We start from the raw sequence: 7,413 nt of genomic DNA, 5'->3' as shown, positions 1-7,413 counted from the left end.
AGAAAGAAAGAAAGAAAGAAAGAAAGAAAGAAAGAAAGAAAGAAAGAAAGAAAGAAAGAAAGAAAGAAAGAAAAGACCCTCCACAAACTCAGTGACCTGGTTCTAACCAGGCCCTGCCTCCTACTAGCACATGTAGCCACTAAACTCATCAATGGGTTAATCCACCTATGAGTACAGCACCCCCACAATCCAAACACCTTTCAAACACAGCCAACTTGGAAGACAGTTTAGACCTGTAGTATGACAACCATGCCACCCTGATTTGCTTGCATCATGCTCAGAGTTAAAATAATAAACATTTAAAAACTTTAAACCAGTAGGTTCCAGATAAAATCAAAGATAAAATTTATATTGGCTCATCTTCATCTCTACCTCTGGTGGAAGAAATAACATATAATGAAGCATCTTCATCCACCTAACTGTTGAGACATGAGAAAAAAAATATTGCCTGGGCAACAGATGCCAGGTCTCTATTCCAAAGTATCACAAATTGTAGTGGTACATTTTTTACACTTCTTCTCCTCTTATTACAAAAAGTAAAATGTGGGGAAAACAAAAGATAATTATAGTAGCAAAAATCATCTATAATGTTAGATTTAAAAGTATGCTCATGTTACAGTCTGTTTTGAAACTATTTGCATTGAAAGTATCAGTAGATATCTACCTCTATAAGTACAACTATAAATCGGAAAGTATAAATCAGACACTATGACAGTTCAAGTGGAGAATTTAGAAGCAAAAAAACAAAGACTTCCAACAATATATGACAAATTCTATTATTTATTCAGGCTTAACTATGGTTAAAAACAATCAAATTTTTATAATGCAATCAAATCAGATTTTTAAATGGCAAAAGATAATGAAAGACAAAATCATTTTCATTTCAGAAAATTTGATCTAAGATCCTAAGTGAAAAGAAAAAAGAACCTTCATCATGGCGGTGCCTGTGTTCTAGCAGTCTTTCTTCACACAAGAATGCACCTCTTATAATAGAACTTCAATATGGGGGGAAAGAGGTTGGTTTTTAAAATAAATTGTTGTTATAAGGTACCTTTTAATTTGTGTATGTAATGTAAATTGCTATGGTGAATGCAGGTCAGGTCACAGAAACAACGGTAGCTGAATTCAGATGTGACCCAGCAGTCCAGGTGTTCAGGAAAAGTGCTGTTAACAGTGAGGATTGATGATCTAATCAAACTGTCACAGCCAGATCCTAGGCAGGGTGGTTGGAGGGAGGTGGAGGAGGATAATATTCAGAAAGCAAGCACATGCTTAGTGTTACTTTAAATTGATGCTGACATTTTCAATTGTGAAAAGAAATTTTTTCCTAAGTAATATAGGAAACAACTCAGCTAACCTTCCGGAGGATATCAGATAATCATAGTAGGTTGTTGTGCAACAGCTAACTTCTCAGAAATGTGGACACATATGAAATACAAATAATCGGACTTTTAGAGATTTACTATAGCAAACAACATTTTAATTACTTTGTTTTCTTACATGTACAGTACCAGTGAGCTGAATATTCTCTCTATGTACAAACACAGCTATATTTTTAGCCTACTATTTGCATCTGGTGATAAAAAATTCCCACAAGAATACAAATAACCAAGAGTCACGAGCTGATTTATCTAAAACTTTTAGAGTCACGTGTTAATTAGAGTAACTAATATGTGCTTTCCTGACAATGCCACGCACTTGTAACATGACATGTATATTAAAACTGCCATTGCATACTCAATTTTGAAAAAATGGCCAGCCCTGAAATATTAAGAGGTGCCTTTTCTGTTTTGTTTTGTTTGGTGCTGGGAACTGAACCTAGAGCCTCAGGTCTACTAAGCACACACTCTCACTCTGAGCTCCACCCAAGCCACAGAGGCTTTTCTGGTTTGTTAGTTTGAAGTCACTGATTATGAAAAAAGTATAAAACACATTACCTAATTGTTAAAGTGAGATCTCCTCCCAGAAAATCATTATAACACTCTGTAAGTGTATGATAATTTAGAATTCATGTGTGCAAAGAAATTCTCTATATAAAAGATTTTGTTTAAGATAGTGAAAAATGACCAGCTTCAACTGAAATAAGTTCTGAGCCAGTTCCCATTGCAGGTTACATCAGTTATTAAATGTGCTCACAAAGACTTTGAATTGGAGGCACCCGACACATTGCTGATACTCTGTATTCTTGGCAACATCCTGAGCTTTGTATATGCAACCTTTACTCTGCAGCCAAGGACAATCAAGTTTGTTAAATTGCTTCATGTTTTCAAGCAACGTTATAAAGCATTCTCGAGAAAATTTTTCGGTCCGTCATTCCTGACCTTTTTGAAACCATGCCCCAGTAAGTATTAATACTGATAAAAACCACATTATCTCTGTCATTCACAGCAGATACACAAACACAAGGTAACAAAACATAGTTTCCGTGGTCCTTATGACATATAAATATGACAAAAGTAGAAATGAACTTTCTTTTTCATGTGGAAGCAGAATAAGCTCATACATTTTCTGGTAACATTGACCCATTCCTTGAAACTATTCTAATGAAATATAACGAGATATAAAGGAAACCACATATATGTGGCAATTCAGAAAATCAACTTAAATTACTAATATGTATAAGTAATACGTATAAAATATTTTTCTCCCAAAAATAAACATTGAATCCTCAATGTTGCAAAATTAATTTTGATATTTTCAGTTCAATAGAAAGAAAAATATCATTTACAGTCTTGATGCCTGCTGAATAGCAACCTTTCTTTTTTAGGAAGAGGAAGTTGGCCAGGTCTCAACATCTAGCTCTCAACATGAACCAGAGGCTGAGTAAAGAAGAGTATCCACAGTAGAAGAGATGCTCCCACCACCATAAAGGTGGCTACAGGGACTTCCAGAGTAAGGGGCAGGGGAGGCAGCATTCTATCAGATCGAATCAGTTCAGGATTGGATGAAGTATCTGAATACAGGGCAGCTGTACAGCTTTCCTTTAATTTTGACAGGTGACAAACATGGCTAAGAGTGTGGTAAAGATGGACCTAGCCCTCAGTAGCTGTCATTTCACAAAGAATCAGGAAATGTCTCAAATATGTGACAAAAGAAAACATGTTATCATAACAATTGTAACTGTGTAATTTTTCAATTTTGTATGGTCTGAGATACCTTAGAATTCTTACACACTGATAAATTAAAAAAAAAACTTCCCATTGGATAACTGAATGCTAGATTTGTGAAGTTCATTAAGTATTGGATTATTATTGATCTTTACCTGACAGTTTATTATAAATTTAATTACTGAAGCTTTCCTGGAACATCTATTCAATGCAACATGTATACATTAAATCTAACAGACATAAAAACATGCAGTCTAGGGCTGGGGATTTAGCTCAGCGGCAAAAGCGCCTGGCTGGCAAGCGCAAGGTCGTGAGTTCGGTTCCTGGTACCGGAGAAAAACAAAAAACAAACAAACAAAAAAAAAACCATGCAGTCTAAAGTAATATATTAACGATTTTCTCTTGCACTGGATAATCACTATTTGAAATTTCAAACACAAGAATATTTCACAAAATTTTCTATCAGAGCATTATTAACAACAAAAAAGGAGAATAGTTAACAGAAGAGTTTTAGAATGAACCTGAATCAAAGCAAATTCAAAATTTCTTTAAAATTTAATGTTATTTTGTTACAAAATCATATATTGAGGATAGAAGCATGAAGTAGAAGATCAATCAAAGGAAAAAATTTATGAATGTTTTGATCACAACAGCACCACATATGGAATTTATATTGGGGAAATAACATGGAAAAGACTTATACATAGCATTGTTTACATGGTAAAAACTTAGAAATGGGTTAAATTTCCACTAACCCATGACATCAGAATACACATAAACAACATACTGTAAGGATATTAAAATTATATAAATCTGTATTTATAAAATGACACAAAATAAAGTCTACAACATATGAACTACACAAAATAAGCTGCAAAATACTATGTATAAATTTATAGTGTAGCTACATATACATAAGAATTGACAGGTATTTCCACTGAAGGACTAAAATTACAAAAAGAGTGACTTTTAGTGATGTGACTTGTGATTCTATTTACCTTATTATTTGTACTTATATAGGTTGATTAACATTTTTAACAAGCAAAATAAAATGTTTACTTTTTAAAGCAATTATGACATGGAACAAAAAGGAAAATGAAGTAATTACATTACTTTTAAGGAACAGTTATTTTTTCTAGCAAGATCATGTGACATATGACTTTGAGGACCTTTGTACTTTTAATATTCTTGGGATGTTTATTGTGTATACAGTGTAATGCACGCTCTCCTCCTGTCACTTCCACAATGAAGAGCATAAATTAAGAGGTAATTGGAAAAGGTTATAGGTGTTCACTGCTATTACAGGAGACTCCTCCACATGGAATGCCTATGCTACTACCAAGTTTCTGTCTACTGCACTCCATCTCTGGAATCAAATGCAACTGAACCAGGAGAGTTGCACATGCATCTGCTATGTGTTATGAAAGTTTGGCCAAATAACTAAATTTCATCTTAATTACAGGATGTATAAGTCTATATTTATAATACATTCAAACTGCCTTTCAGTTTCACAATCTGATTAAATACACTCAGAAAATTAAAAATTTAATGATTCAGAGCTCTAACAAACAATGAGAACATTGTATTTCACCCAAAGTTTCATCGATTACATTACACTGCTATTTTAATTGTTCTCAGGTATGACACCCTAAATTATTTATAATATAAACTGAATCTGGTAAAATGATCAAACAGTAAGCTGACAATAAAATTAAGACACTACAGAAATAAAGACTTATAAATCAATTTCATTATAATAATTTATAAAATGAGTATCATATAACTTTGACCAAAGGGTAAAATAACAAATTGAATGTTTTAAACTTTTCAGTTCCACGATGACTTATCACACTCAAGATAAAAACAGTAAAAAAAAAAAAAAAAGTAATTTGGCTATCAGGATAAAAATTTATGCAGTACAAAATATCATTATTTCACAGTATTCAAAACGGGAATTACAGAATATCATCAAAAGCTATAGATGTCCTAATTTCTACTTTGTTTTAATAACAAATCAAAGGAAAGCAAAATAACAAATTACTAAACATCTTAAAAAACTTTCAGTCTTGATAAAGTCTTTTTTGAAACATCAATATATTACAAATAAAAAATTATTCTGGTATGACTTTGACCATCAACAAACTATGTCTGAGTTACAAATAAGGATTCTAATTATTTCATTCCTGAAGTAACAAACTGATGTCCTATATAAATGTTTTCATATCGGTGCTAAATTACTGACAAAGTTCTCTGAAAATAAAAAAATGTCATATTCATCATAGGAACAGTTCCTAAGATAGTGTTCTATCCAGGCATTAAATTACATTGCTGATCAACTATTACAGTTGACAAAATGGAGTGAGAACAGCAAATGATAATGGCTAGCTTTAGGCCTTTCCTCATCACAATAAAAAAAAATACATGTGCATTTAAATCAAGTGTGGTGACACATACTTGCAAGCCTTGATACTCAGAAGGCTGAAGCAGGAGGATCACCAGGCAAGTTAGCAAGCCAGACCCTAGTGTCAAAATAAAGTAAAACAAATAATAGAAAGGCATGGAGATGTAGCTGAGTGTTTATTGGGTTCAATCCTCAGGACCTAAAAACCAAGCCAAAATATTTACACATACACACATTACTCTTTTTGTAACTGCTCATATTCCTAAAAAGAATTTAAATGACAAGAAAAACTTCAAGATTGCAAGGAAACCATGAATTATAGAGGGTAAAAGGTTAAAAGTTCATTTCCATTAAGCAAAACTAGAAGAAAGTAAGCACAGAAGATCAAAGATCTCAACAACTGCAAAAGGTTAGGGGCAGGGACTTGACTAAAATTTTGTTTATTGGGAAAATCTGAGAGTAAAAATAATATGAGAATAAAAAAATCACATTTGAATTAAAACAGTAAGGCAATACAATCTAATCAGCATACTCAAAAGCAGAGAAATACACTAAATTAGCACAAGAATAACAAAACTACAATAGAGAGATGTGCTGTAGCATTAAGACCAAGAATTATATAAAGCAGACCAAATTCAGAACTCAATCACAAGATTTAAGCAATTGTATCTTTTCATAAAATGTGCTTTTGTAGCATTAAGACCAAGAATTACATAAAGCCAATCAAATTCAGAACTCAATCACAAAATTTAAGTAATTCTATTTTTTGACAAAATGTGCTTTGTGCTCAGCTTATGAATACTTTCATTTGATGACTTTAACAAACTATAGCAAATGACTAAATGTGTATGAAGAGATACTCTTTTGGCTCTTTCAAGACAGAAAATCTCATATTCAAGTTATTGAAGGCCAGGATACATCAATGAAATAAATGATAAGGATGGATATTTTTGGCTTAAATTTAAGTATAATTAAGATGTAATGGTACAGGTAGATGCTGGCTAATAAACTGGCAAAGACTGTAACAACGATACTTTTCAAGAGCAGCACATTGCTGAAATAGAACTTCAGCTACAAATATACATAAAACTTTAATGTGCAAATTATGATTAAACATACAGCCCACGGCTACTTGTAGTGTACAGATAGATACACATGTCCACTTTTTAGTGAAGACATAAACACTAATGTTAATCCAAATACAAATCCACAATAACATTATTACTGATTTTAGTGATTGCAACTGAAAAAATACTGATTTTATATGCCATTTTGATATTGATATCCAATATACGTTTCAATGTTCTCAGATTATACAGAATTTTAACATTCTTTTTAATATTTTCAGCAAAACAGGTAATATATATTTCTGTTACATGACTTCGGTTAGTTGCATATAAGTTTAAATATTAAAACCCAAAGTGCTACAAACTGGTAATAAAATGTTTAAAATGTTATGCTGGAAATAAAGAAATATGAATCAAATTCCAAAATAGAAATTCTCTCCAGTGATCCTTTACTACAAATTAATTCATATTAGTGGAAGGCTTTTCTATACTCACAGTGCTAGGAATGTTTTTGTCCTATGGGGAAAAGTTCATGCATAACATCGAATTTACATATTTTATTATGTTCAGTTGTTTTCTTCAGAAAGAGTAGCAAGTCTCTGTGCTAAATTTAAAATGAATTACAATTTTGCTGAAGGTTTAATTGCTAAGTAATTTGTTTGAACAGTTTAAACAATTTACAATTTTAGTCAACATAAAAACTTGTGAGCAATCATATGGGAAAACTCATAAAACCACAGCTATATTCCTAGTAATCAATGTTTTATAGAGTGAAATAGCCTTTAACTAACAAATTATCATTATGATTTGATGTTAACTGTATTACTATATTTTAATT

At 32.0% G+C, this 7,413-nt stretch overlaps 1 protein-coding gene and 1 long non-coding RNA gene across 3 annotated transcripts in view; one reads left to right on the top strand and one right to left on the bottom strand.

Annotated features, from left to right (window-relative positions):
• The window catches only part of LOC102013362, a 3,939-nt gene extending 876 nt beyond the window's left edge, over window positions 1-3,063 (top strand). The window contains exons 2-4 of the long non-coding RNA XR_259109.2: window positions 888-1,016; window positions 2,110-2,341; window positions 2,768-3,063. This is a non-coding gene — a long non-coding RNA (uncharacterized LOC102013362). The remainder of the gene's footprint in view (window positions 1-887; window positions 1,017-2,109; window positions 2,342-2,767) is intronic.
• Window positions 1-7,413, bottom strand: part of Znf407 (zinc finger protein 407) — a 471,237-nt gene that overhangs the window by 248,888 nt on the left and 214,936 nt on the right. The gene's annotated exons all lie outside the window — the stretch shown is intronic.

Source organism: Chinchilla lanigera, unplaced genomic scaffold, assembly GCF_000276665.1.
Source record: "Chinchilla lanigera isolate Chin_1 unplaced genomic scaffold, ChiLan1.0 scaffold00001, whole genome shotgun sequence".
NCBI lineage: Eukaryota > Metazoa > Chordata > Mammalia > Rodentia > Chinchillidae > Chinchilla > Chinchilla lanigera.
The sequence above is the reverse complement of the archived record's forward strand: the minus strand, read 5'-3'. Positions and strand labels throughout refer to the sequence as shown.